General features: G+C 48.6%; 2 protein-coding genes across 3 annotated transcripts in view; both read right to left on the reverse strand.

The window, feature by feature from the left end:
- The window catches only part of LOC134933872 (solute carrier organic anion transporter family member 1C1-like), a 112,620-nt gene extending 100,952 nt beyond the window's left edge, over nucleotides 1-11,668 (reverse strand). The window contains exon 1 of one of the 2 annotated variants that reach the window (XM_063929409.1): nucleotides 11,517-11,668. The gene's annotated coding sequence lies outside the window, so the exon portion shown is untranslated. Of the gene's footprint in view, nucleotides 1-10,826; nucleotides 10,970-11,516 lie in introns of those variants that run through there. The other variant, XM_063929410.1, reaches the window with a different exon arrangement.
- LOC134933874 (solute carrier organic anion transporter family member 1A2-like) overlaps nucleotides 1-13,313 on the reverse strand; it is a 279,409-nt gene that overhangs the window by 247,133 nt on the left and 18,963 nt on the right. The window lies entirely within an intron of this gene.

Below are 13,313 nucleotides of genomic sequence, written 5' to 3' on the forward strand. Positions count from 1 at the left end.
CTATTCTCTTCTAGCCAACAGAACTACCCCTGGGTGTGTATGCACTATTCTCCTCTATCCAACAGAACTACCCCTGGGTGTGTTTGCACTATTCTCCTCTAGCCAACAGAACTACCCCTGGCTGTGTTGCACTATTCTCCTCTAGCCAACAGAACTACACCTGGGTGTGTTTGCACTATTCTCCTCTAGCCAACAGAACTACCCCTGGGTGTGTTTGCACTATTCTCTTTTAGCCAACAGAACTACCCCTGGGTGTGTATGCACTATTCTCTTCTAGCCAACAGAACTACCCCTGGGTGTGTATGCACTATTCTCTTCTAGCCAACAGAACTACCACTGGGTGTGTATGCACTATTCTCTTCTAGCCAACAGAACTACCCCTGGGTGTGTATGCACTATTCTCTTCTAGCCAACAGAACTATGCCTGGGTGTGTATGCACTATTCTCTTCTATCCAACAGAATTACCCCTGGGTGTGTTTGCACTATTCTCTTCTAGCCAACAGAACTACCCCTGGGTGTGTATATACTAATCTCCTCTATCCAACAGAACTACCCCTGAGTGTGTATGCACTAATCTCCTCCAGCCAACAGAATTACCCCTTGGTGTGTTTGCACTATTCTCTTCTAGCCAACAGAACTACCCCTGGGTGTGTATATACTAATCTCCTCTAGCCAACAGAATTACCCCTGGGGGTGTTTGCACTATTCTCCTCTAGCCAACAGAACTACCCCATGGTGTTTGCCCTATTATCATCTAGCCAACAGAACTACCCCTGGGTGTGTATGCACTATTCTTCTCTAGCCAACAGAACTACCCCGGGTGTGTATGCACTAATCTCCTCTAGCCAACAGAACTACCCCTGGGTGTGTATGTACTATTCTCCTCTAGCCAACAGAACTACCCCTGGGTGTGTATGCACTATTCTCCTCTAGCCAACAGAACTGCACCTGGGTGTGTTTGCACTATTCTCCTCTAGCCAACAGAACTACCCCTGGGTGTGTATGCACTAATCTCCTCTAGCCCACAGAACTACCCCTGTGTGTGTGTATGCACTAATCTCCTCTAGCCAACAGAACTACCCCTGGGTGTGTATGCACTAATCTCCTCTATCCAACAGAACTACCCCTGGGTGTGTATGCACTAATCTCCTCTAGCCAACAGAACTACCCCTGGGTGTGTATGCACTATTCTCTTCTAGCCAACAGAACTACCCCTGGGTGTGTATGCACTATTCTCTTCTAGCCAACAGAACTACCCCTGGGTGTGTTTGCACTATTCTCCTCTAGCCAACAGAACTACCCCTGGGTGTGTTTGCACTATTCTCTTCTAGCCAACAGAACTACCCCTGGGTGTGTTTGCACTATTCTCTTCTAGCCAATAGAACTACCCCTGGGTGTGTATGCACTATTCTATTCTAGCCAACAGAACTACCCCTGGGTGTGTATGCACTATTCTCTTCTAGCCAACAGAACTACCCCTGGGTGTGTATGCACTATTCTCTTCTAGCCAACAGAACTATGCCTGGGTGTGTATGCACTATTCTCCTCCAGCCAACAGAATTACCCCTGGGTGTGTTTGCACTATTCTCTTCTAGCCAACAGAACTACCCCTGGGTGTGTATATACTAATCTCCTCTATCCAACAGAACTACCCCTGGGTGTGTTTGCACTAATCTCCTCCAGCCAACAGAATTACCCCTGGGTGTGTTTGCACTATTCTCTTCTAGCCAACAGAACTACCCCTGGGTGTGTATATACTAATCTCCTCTAGCCAACAGAATTACCCCTGGGGGTGTTTGCCCTATTATCATATAGCCAACAGAACTACCCCTGGGTGTGTATGCACTATTCTTCTCTAGCCAACAGAACTACCCCTGGGTGTGTATGCACTAATCTCCTCTAGTCAACAGAACTACCCCTGGGTGTGTATGTACTATTCTCCTCTAGCCAACAGAACTACCCCTGGTTGTGTTTGCACTATTCTCCTCTAGCCAACAGAACTGCCCCTGGGTGTGTTTGCACTATTCTCCTCTAGCCAACAGAACTACCCCAGGGTGTGTATGCACTAATCTCCTCTAGCCAACAGAACTACCCCTGGGTGTGTATGCACTAATCTCCTCTAGCCAACAGAACTACCCCTGGGTGTGTATGCACTAATCTCCCCTAGCCAACAGAACTACCCCTGGGTGTGTATGCACTAATCTCCTCTATCCAACAGAACTACCCCTGGATGTGTATGCACTAATCTCCTCTAGCCAACAGAACTACCCCTGGGTGTGTTTGCACTATTCTCCTCTAGCCAACAGAACTACCCCTGGGTGTGTATGCACTATTCTCCTCTAGCCAACAGAACTACCCCTGGGTGTGTATGCACTATTCTCCTCTAGCCAACAGAACTACCCCTGTGTGTGTATGCACTATTCTCCTCTAGCCAACAGAACTAACCCTGGGTGTGTTTGCACTACTCTCCTCTAGCCAACATAACTACCCCTGGGTGTGTATGCACTATTCTCCTCTAGCCAACAGAACTACCCCTGGGTGTGTATGCACTATTCTCCTATAGCCAACAGAACTACCCCTGGGTGTGTTTGCACTATTCTCCTCTAGCCAACAGAACTACCCCTGGGTGTGTATGCCCTATTCTCCTATAGCCAACAGAACTACCCCTGGGTGTGTATGCCCTATTCTCCTATAGCCAACAGAACTACCCCTGGGTGTCTATGCACTATTCTCCTCTAGCCAACAGAACTACCCCTGGGTGTGTATGCCCTATTCCCCTATAGCCAACAGAACTACCCCTGGGTGTGTATATACTAATCTCCTCTAGCCAACAGAACTACCCCTGGGTGTGTATGCACTAATCTCCTCTAGCCAATAGAACTACCCCTGGTGTGTATGCACTATTCTCCTCTAGCCAACAGAACTACCCCTGGGTGTGTTTGCACTATTCTCTTCTAGCCAACAGAACTACCCCTGGGTGTGTATGCCCTATTCTTTTCTAGCCAACAGAACTACCCCAGGGTGTGTATGCCCTATTCTCCTCTAGCCAACAGAACTACCCCTGGGTGTGTATGCACTATTTTCCTCTATCCAACAGATCTACTCCTGGTTGTGTATGCCCTATTCTCTTCTAGCCAACAGAACTACCCCTGGGTGTGTATGCCCTATTTCTTCTAGCCAACAGAACTACCCCTGGGTGTGTATGCACTAATCTCCTCTAGCCAACAGAACTACCCCTGGGTGTGTATGCACTATTTTCCTCTAGCCAACAGAACTACCCCTGGGTGTGTATGCACTATTCTCCTCTAGCCAACAGAATTACCCCTGGGTGTGTTTGCACTAATCTCCTCTAGCCAACAGAACTACCCCTGGGTGTGTATGCCCTATTCTCCTCTATCCAACAGAACTACCCCTGGGTGTGTATGCCCTATTCTCTTCTAGCCAACAGAATTACCCCTGGGTGTGTATGTACTATTCTCCTCTAGCCAACAGAACTACCCCTGGTTGTGTATGCACTATTCTCCTCTAGCCAACAGAACTGCCCCTGGGTGTGTTTGCACTATTCTCCCCTAGCCAACAGAACTACCCCATGGTGTGTATGCACTAATCTCCTCTAGCCAACAGAACTACCCCTGGGTGTGTATGCACTAATCTCCTCTAGCCAACAGAACTACCCCTGGGTGTGTATGCACTAATCTCCCCTAGCCAACAGAACTACCCCTGGGTGTGTATGCACTAATCTCCTCTATCCAACAGAACTACCCCTGGATGTGTATGCACTAATCTCCTCTAGCCAACAGAACTACCCCTTGGTGTGTTTGCACTATTCTCCTCTAGCCAACAGAACTACCCCTGGGTGTGTATGCACTATTCTCCTCTAGCCAACAGAACTACCCCTGGGTGTGTATGCACTATTCTCCTCTAGCCAACAGAACTACCCCTGGGTGTGTATGCCCTATTTCTTCTAGCCAACAGAACTACCCCTGGGTGTGTATGCACTAATCTCCCCTAGCCAACAGAACTACCCCTGGGTGTGTATGCACTAATCTCCTCTATCCAACAGAACTACCCCTGGATGTGTATGCACTAATCTCCTCTAGCCAACAGAACTACCCCTGGGTGTGTTTGCACTATTCTCCTCTAGCCAACAGAACTACCCCTGGGTGTGTATATACTAATCTCCTCTAGCCAACAGAATTACCCCTGGGGGTGTTTGCCCTATTATCATATAGCCAACAGAACTACCCCTGGGTGTGTATGCACTATTCTTCTCTAGCCAACAGAGCTACCCCTGGGTGTGTATGCACTAATCTCCTCTAGCCAACAGAACTACCCCTGGGTGTGTATGTACTATTCTCCTCTAGCCAACAGAACTACCCCTGGTTGTGTATGCACTATTCTCCTCTAGCCAACAGAACTGCCCCTGGGTGTGTTTACACTATTCTCCTCTAGCCAACAGAACTACCCCAGGGTGTGTATGCACTAATCTCCTCTAGCCAACAGAACTACCCCTGGGTGTGTATGCACTAATCTCCTCTAGCCAACAGAACTACCCCTGGGTGTGTATGCACTAATCTCCCCTAGCCAACAGAACTACCCCTGGGTGTGTATGCACTAATCTCCTCTATCCAACAGAACTACCCCTGGATGTGTATGCACTAATCTCCTCTAGCCAACAGAACTACCCCTGGGTGTGTTTGCACTATTCTCCTCTAGCCAACAGAACTACCCCTGGGTGTGTATGCACTATTCTCCTCTAGCCAACAGAACTACCCCTGGGTGTGTATGCACTATTCTCCTCTAGCCAACAGAACTACCCCTGTGTGTGTATGCACTATTCTCCTCTAGCCAACAGAACTAACCCTGGGTGTGTTTGCACTACTCTCCTCTAGCCAACATAACTACCCCTGGGTGTGTATGCACTATTCTCCTCTAGCCAACAGAACTACCCCTGGGTGTGTATGCACTATTCTCCTATAGCCAACAGAACTACCCCTGGGTGTGTTTGCACTATTCTCCTCTAGCCAACAGAACTACCCCTGGGTGTGTATGCCCTATTCTCCTATAGCCAACAGAACTACCCCTGGGTGTGTATGCCCTATTCTCCTATAGCCAACAGAACTACCCCTGGGTGTGTATGCACTATTCTCCTCTAGCCAACAGAACTACCCCTGGGTGTGTATGCCCTATTCCCCTATAGCCAACAGAACTACCCCTGGGTGTGTATATACTAATCTCCTCTAGCCAACAGAACTACCCCTGGGTGTGTATGCACTAATCTCCTCTAGCCAATAGAACTACCCCTGGTGTGTATGCACTATTCTCCTCTAGCCAACAGAACTACCCCTGGGTGTGTTTGCACTATTCTCTTCTAGCCAACAGAACTACCCCTGGGTGTGTATGCCCTATTCTTTTCTAGCCAACAGAACTACCCCTGGGTGTGTATGCCCTATTCTCCTCTAGCCAACAGAACTACCCCTGGGTGTGTATGCACTATTTTCCTCTATCCAACAGATCTACTCCTGGTTGTGTATGCCCTATTCTCTTCTAGCCAACAGAACTACCCCTGGGTGTGTATGCCCTATTTCTTCTAGCTAACAGAACTACCCCTGGGTGTGTATGCACTAATCTCCTCTAGCCAACAGAACTACCCCTGGGTGTGTTTGCACTATTTTCCTCTAGCCAACAGAACTACCCCTGGGTGTGTATGCACTATTCTCCTCTAGCCAACAGAATTACCCCTGGGTGTGTTTGCACTAATCTCCTCTAGCCAACAGAACTACCCCTGGGTGTGTATGCCCTATTCTCCTCTATCCAACAGAACTACCCCTGGGTGTGTATGCCCTATTCTCTTCTAGCCAACAGAATTACCCCTGGGTGTGTATGTACTATTCTCCTCTAGCCAACAGAACTACCCCTGGTTGTTTATGCACTATTCTCCTCTAGCCAACAGAACTGCCCCTGGGTGTGTTTGCACTATTCTCCTCTAGCCAACAGAACTACCCCAGGGTGTGTATGCACTAATCTCCTCTAGCCAACAGAACTACCCCTGGGTGTGTATGCACTAATCTCCTCTAGCCAACAGAACTACCCCTGGGTGTGTATGCACTAATCTCCCCTAGCCAACAGAACTACCCCTGGGTGTGTATGCACTAATCTCCTCTATCCAACAGAACTACCCCTGGATGTGTATGCACTAATCTCCTCTAGCCAACAGAACTACCCCTGGGTGTGTTTGCACTATTCTCCTCTAGCCAACAGAACTACCCCTGGGTGTGTATGCACTATTCTCCTCTAGCCAACAGAACTACCCCTGGGTGTGTATGCACTATTCTCCTCTAGCCAACAGAACTACCCCTGTGTGTGTATGCACTATTCTCCTCTAGCCAACAGAACTAACCCTGGGTGTGTTTGCACTACTCTCCTCTAGCCAACATAACTACCCCTGGGTGTGTATGCACTATTCTCCTCTAGCCAACAGAACTACCCCTGGGTGTGTATGCACTATTCTCCTATAGCCAACAGAACTACCCCTGGGTGTGTTTGCACTATTCTCCTCTAGCCAACAGAACTACCCCTGGGTGTGTATGCCCTATTCTCCTATAGCCAACAGAACTACCCCTGGGTGTGTATGCCCTATTCTCCTATAGCCAACAGAACTACCCCTGGGTGTGTATGCACTATTCTCCTCTAGCCAACAGAACTACCCCTGGGTGTGTATGCCCTATTCCCCTATAGCCAACAGAACTACACCTGGGTGTGTATATACTAATCTCCTCTAGCCAACAGAACTACCCCTGGGTGTGTATGCACTAATCTCCTCTAGCCAATAGAACTACCCCTGGTGTGTATGCACTATTCTCCTCTAGCCAACAGAACTACCCCTGGGTGTGTTTGCACTATTCTCTTCTAGCCAACAGAACTACCCCTGGGTGTGTATGCCCTATTCTTTTCTAGCCAACAGAACTACCCCTGGGTGTGTATGCCCTATTCTCCTCTAGCCAACAGAACTACCCCTGGGTGTGTATGCACTATTTTCCTCTATCCAACAGAACTACCCCTGGATGTGTATGCACTAATCTCCTCTAGCCAACAGAACTACCCCTGGGTGTGTTTGCACTATTCTCCTCTAGCCAACAGAACTACCCCTGGGTGTGTATGCACTATTCTCCTCTAGCCAACAGAACTACCCCTGGGTGTGTATGCACTATTCTCCTCTAGCCAACAGAACTACCCCTGTGTGTGTATGCACTATTCTCCTCTAGCCAACAGAACTAACCCTGGGTGTGTTTGCACTACTCTCCTCTAGCCAACATAACTACCCCTGGGTGTGTATGCACTATTCTCCTCTAGCCAACAGAACTACCCCTGGGTGTGTATGCACTATTCTCCTATAGCCAACAGAACTACCCCTGGGTGTGTTTGCACTATTCTCCTCTAGCCAACAGAACTACCCCTGGGTGTGTATGCCCTATTCTCCTATAGCCAACAGAACTACCCCTGGGTGTGTATGCCCTATTCTCCTATAGCCAACAGAACTACCCCTGGGTGTGTATGCACTATTCTCCTCTAGCCAACAGAACTACCCCTGGGTGTGTATGCCCTATTCCCCTATAGCCAACAGAACTACCCCTGGGTGTGTATATACTAATCTCCTCTAGCCAACAGAACTACCCCTGGGTGTGTATGCACTAATCTCCTCTAGCCAATAGAACTACCCCTGGTGTGTATGCACTATTCTCCTCTAGCCAACAGAACTACCCCTGGGTGTGTTTGCACTATTCTCTTCTAGCCAACAGAACTACCCCTGGGTGTGTATGCCCTATTCTTTTCTAGCCAACAGAACTACCCCTGGGTGTGTATGCCCTATTCTCCTCTAGCCAACAGAACTACCCCTGGGTGTGTATGCACTATTTTCCTCTATCCAACAGATCTACTCCTGGTTGTGTATGCCCTATTCTCTTCTAGCCAACAGAACTACCCCTGGGTGTGTATGCCCTATTTCTTCTAGCCAACAGAACTACCCCTGGGTGTGTATGCACTAATCTCCTCTAGCCAACAGAACTACCCCTGGGTGTGTATGCACTATTTTCCTCTAGCCAACAGAACTACCCCTGGGTGTGTATGCACTATTCTCCTCTAGCCAACAGAATTACCCCTGGGTGTGTTTGCACTAATCTCCTCTAGCCAACAGAACTACCCCTGGGTGTGTATGCCCTATTCTCCTCTATCCAACAGAACTACCCCTGGGTGTGTATGCCCTATTCTCTTCTAGCCAACAGAATTACCCCTGGGTGTGTATGTACTATTCTCCTCTAGCCAACAGAACTACCCCTGGTTGTTTATGCACTATTCTCCTCTAGCCAACAGAACTGCCCCTGGGTGTGTTTGCACTATTCTCCTCTAGCCAACAGAACTACCCCAGGGTGTGTATGCACTAATCTCCTCTAGCCAACAGAACTACCCCTGGGTGTGTATGCACTAATCTCCTCTAGCCAACAGAACTACCCCTGGGTGTGTATGCACTAATCTCCCCTAGCCAACAGAACTACCCCTGGGTGTGTATGCACTAATCTCCTCTATCCAACAGAACTACCCCTGGATGTGTATGCACTAATCTCCTCTAGCCAACAGAACTACCCCTGGGTGTGTTTGCACTATTCTCCTCTAGCCAACAGAACTACCCCTGGGTGTGTATGCACTATTCTCCTCTAGCCAACAGAACTACCCCTGGGTGTGTATGCACTATTCTCCTCTAGCCAACAGAACTACCCCTGTGTGTGTATGCACTATTCTCCTCTAGCCAACAGAACTAACCCTGGGTGTGTTTGCACTACTCTCCTCTAGCCAACATAACTACCCCTGGGTGTGTATGCACTATTCTCCTCTAGCCAACAGAACTACCCCTGGGTGTGTATGCACTATTCTCCTATAGCCAACAGAACTACCCCTGGGTGTGTTTGCACTATTCTCCTCTAGCCAACAGAACTACCCCTGGGTGTGTATGCCCTATTCTCCTATAGCCAACAGAACTACCCCTGGGTGTGTATGCCCTATTCTCCTATAGCCAACAGAACTACCCCTGGGTGTGTATGCACTATTCTCCTCTAGCCAACAGAACTACCCCTGGGTGTGTATGCCCTATTCCCCTATAGCCAACAGAACTACCCCTGGGTGTGTATATACTAATCTCCTCTAGCCAACAGAACTACCCCTGGGTGTGTATGCACTAATCTCCTCTAGCCAATAGAACTACCCCTGGTGTGTATGCACTATTCTCCTCTAGCCAACAGAACTACCCCTGGGTGTGTTTGCACTATTCTCTTCTAGCCAACAGAACTACCCCTGGGTGTGTATGCCCTATTCTTTTCTAGCCAACAGAACTACCCCTGGGTGTGTATGCCCTATTCTCCTCTAGCCAACAGAACTACCCCTGGGTGTGTATGCACTATTTTCCTCTATCCAACAGATCTACTCCTGGTTGTGTATGCCCTATTCTCTTCTAGCCAACAGAACTACCCCTGGGTGTGTATGCCCTATTTCTTCTAGCCAACAGAACTACCCCTGGGTGTGTATGCACTAATCTCCTCTAGCCAACAGAACTACCCCTGGGTGTGTATGCACTATTTTCCTCTAGCCAACAGAACTACCCCTGGGTGTGTATGCACTATTCTCCTCTAGCCAACAGAATTACCCCTGGGTGTGTTTGCACTAATCTCCTCTAGCCAACAGAACTACCCCTGGGTGTGTATGCACTAATCTCCTCTAGCCAACAGAACTACCCGTGGGTGTGTATGCCCTATTCTCTTCTAGCCAACAGAACTACCCCTGGGGGCCAATCCCTGAGTCGGCCCAGTTTGAGAACTACTGCAATATACAGATTATCCCTGTGCTGTGTCCCTATTCTGGTGGGGAATGGGTCTGTGTGAGTGTGAGTGTGTGTGTGTGTGTGTGTGTGTGTGTGTGTGTGTGTGTGTGGGGCGGGGGGGAGGGATTAGTAAGCACTACAGTATACGGTTTCATTTGTACCTGGTGCACTTCTTCCTCCTTCTGTATTCTGGATAATTGCCAGCCTGAAGTCCTGTTATAAGCTCCTGGTTGGGCGTGAGAGCGCGGCATACTCCTCATGCACCAGGGCGTAACCATGGATCCATGGCAGTGTCCTAATTCACTTCTAGGATAAGGGCTTACTGCCATTATAACCTTCAGGTCTTGTGCCCGCCTAACTGTAGTATGTGAGGACCTAATGGTGCGTAAGAGGACCCTATGCCAATAAGTGCCACGGGCCTAGTGCCTGACAGTAAATTCCACAGATACAGTAGTGTCACTAGTGGGGTGTGGACTGCACTGGTGACACCTTCCGAGCAGTGACATGAACATGCTGGTGGGAGTCGTGACTGAGGGGGAGCCGGCTGTGAGGGGGGAGCCGGCTGTGAGGGGGGAGCCGGCAGTGCGGGGGGAGCCGGCAGTGCGGGGGAGTCTTTTGGGCAGCCCAGTATCTCCCAGAGTAATGCAAATAGGGAGGGGAGCTGGGGTGTGCAACCACGCCCCTTCCCAACAAGACCACTCACCCTCTTTGCTGTCCATTTCACACACTGGGGGACGCCACTGAATAAAGATACCCTAGAGGTCTACTGTAAACAAGTACAAATACCCCACTGGGGTTTTACCCTGCCTGGCCCCTTTGATCAAGCCTGCAGAGATCCCATTGCTGTGCCAGGCCTCTGCTCTGTCCCCCTCTACCGGCAACTCTATTTGGATCGTCGTTCTTTTCTCGCATGGACCCTCTAGGCTTAAATTCATTGAGAAACAGCGGCCAACGTACCGTAAGCTCATTACACATTCCAGCTCTGTGATTGGTGGCACTTGAAATTCTTTTGATGGAAGCCGGTTGGTGCCTGCGTGAAGTGACGATTAGCTTGCGCCATTGTTGCGCCTTTTCCTGTGCTTTACATATCACAGCCAATACGCGGCGTATGCTGCTGTTCTGACGGCTCAGACACCTATAAATGTCCGTTATGTGTTTATGGTATACACAAGAGAAGTATATGAGACAGTAAGTGACAGTATCCAGGAAAAGAACATTTAGTAAGGGCACACGTGGTGGCGCTTCCAGGGTACGCAACACTTTATCGTCAATCTCCCCCCCCCCTCTCCAAAATACCCCAAAACTCATATAGCTGTGGTCAGGTTTTCTGCCCCTACTAAATAAGTATGCACGCTACTGTATAAGGGGCGTCTATTCATGAAGCAGTGAAAAGTGCGGAGAAGTGAGCCAGTGGGGAAGTTGTCCATGGCAACCAATCAGCTGCTCCGTACAATTGTATAGTATGCAAATTATAAATGTTACTTCATTGCTGATTGGTTGCCATGGGCAACTTCTCCACTGGCTCACTTCTCCACTCTTATCACTGCTTCATGAATAGACCCCTATGTGCCCTGACCTGACAGTATGTGACAGCGCTACTGCACATGTTATACAAGACGAGCCATTGCGATAATGCAGAACATTTACCTTCATGAACTGCGGCCAGTTACTATCTGCAGGGTCCTCGTACAGCGCAGAATAACACCGGTCACCCCAAATCTCACATACATACAATGGGGGATCCTGAGGCTTCATTCCATGAGATGGGAAAAAGCACTGGAACCGCCTCAGTGTGTTCCGGCCAGCAAAATAACCGTCCCCGCAGAGCATCTCACAAGCTCCTGGTGTTACAGAGAAAGTTACTAATCCTGAAACAAAAGGGGGTCAGTACGAGGCGTCCTCTCTCCGGCTTTTTCCTGGCATTCCTTCTCTTCATCAATGTAGCCTGCTGGAGAATGTGCAACGGAGACGAGGGGGGTCCCTAATCCCCCCCTGAATAATAATCAGCACGAGCTGCAGCAAATATGAAGAATTAAGTAGAAAATCTTAATAAAAGAAATGGTTTGAAGGAAAAAACGATGGTGAGAGACCTGGTGTCGGCACTGCGCGGTCATTTCATCCACTTATGGGGTCCATTTATCATTGGTCGCATACTCAATGTCATCTGTGCGCGGGATCGCAATGCAACACGCAGTTATACCGGGTCCATGTATCAATGAGCACCCGCAGGGGAAAGAGCCCGTCCCTGCTCATTGTGACGGCTGGACTACTGCGCATGTACAGCCCCGCCCACCGCACATGCATGCACAACCCCGCCCACCGCACATGCATGCACAGCCCCGCCCACCGCACATGCACCGCGGCCATTTCCGTGCTGCAAACGCACTGTGTAGCCCATAGGCTGCCATGGGCTACCGCCATCTGGCAGCTGCGGAGGCCAACATTGGGAATGCTTTATAGAAACCTATGGGGGTTGTGGCTGCCGGAAGAAAAGGAGGAATTGCAGCAGGTATCAGAGACATTTAGGAGATACTTAACGTCAAGTGATTTTGGAGAAATAGCTTCAAATATGTTGTTGATAAATGGGCCCCTATAACTGCTAAAGGGCCCCAGGGGTGCTTCTATAGAGCCTGATTCTGTGCCACACACAATCTACACACAAGGCCGATGTTCACATATTTTTATTTATTTTTTTAAAGTAAATTTTATTAGGAAGATGAGATCCAATAAAGAGAATATCAATAACGGAGTGCAACAGGATTTCTGCAAAATGATCTAATCACAGAGAATGCCCTAAAATGGAAAACCAGTGTCCAACATGGGGAGATTCCTGTAAATATATACGATTAGAACCATTAATCAGTCTCATCAAATTTCTTTTACTATAGTAGGAAACAGTATAGAAATGAGGAGATGTGAGGGGAAGGAGAGAAGAAAAAGGAAGGATAAGGATAGAGTCTAAAAGGGAAGGGGGAGAAGAAATAGAAGATAGGAAAAATATAGGATGGAAGTATGGAGGGATACCACGACTGGTCCCGCTTTCTGGGGGGATAAGCTGAAAAAACATTGTGCTATAACGTGAGCAGTTTATGTGATATGGAAGAGCGAAGGCTAGTCAATGAAAGGGTGGTGGGGTCTTAAAAAAAGGAAGTCCAGGGTTCCCATACCTTAAGAAAGGTCCCAGAAGAACCCTTGAAAATGCTAGTAATGTGTTCCATAGTATGAATGTGCCATATTTTCCCTACAATGTCTCAGAGAGTGGGAACCTCCGAGGATTTCCAGGTTGAGGCTATGGCACATCTAGCCGCTAGGACTATATGGGTGAATAGTTTCGTCTGATAAACGAGAAGCCTCAGGTAAAGACACGGCGAGAAGGAAATGTTTGGGGCACAAGGGTATCTGAATATCTAGGATTGAGTCATATGAGATCCTATTTCCCTCCAA

This window comes from Pseudophryne corroboree, chromosome 6, assembly GCF_028390025.1.
Source record: "Pseudophryne corroboree isolate aPseCor3 chromosome 6, aPseCor3.hap2, whole genome shotgun sequence".
NCBI lineage: Eukaryota > Metazoa > Chordata > Amphibia > Anura > Myobatrachidae > Pseudophryne > Pseudophryne corroboree.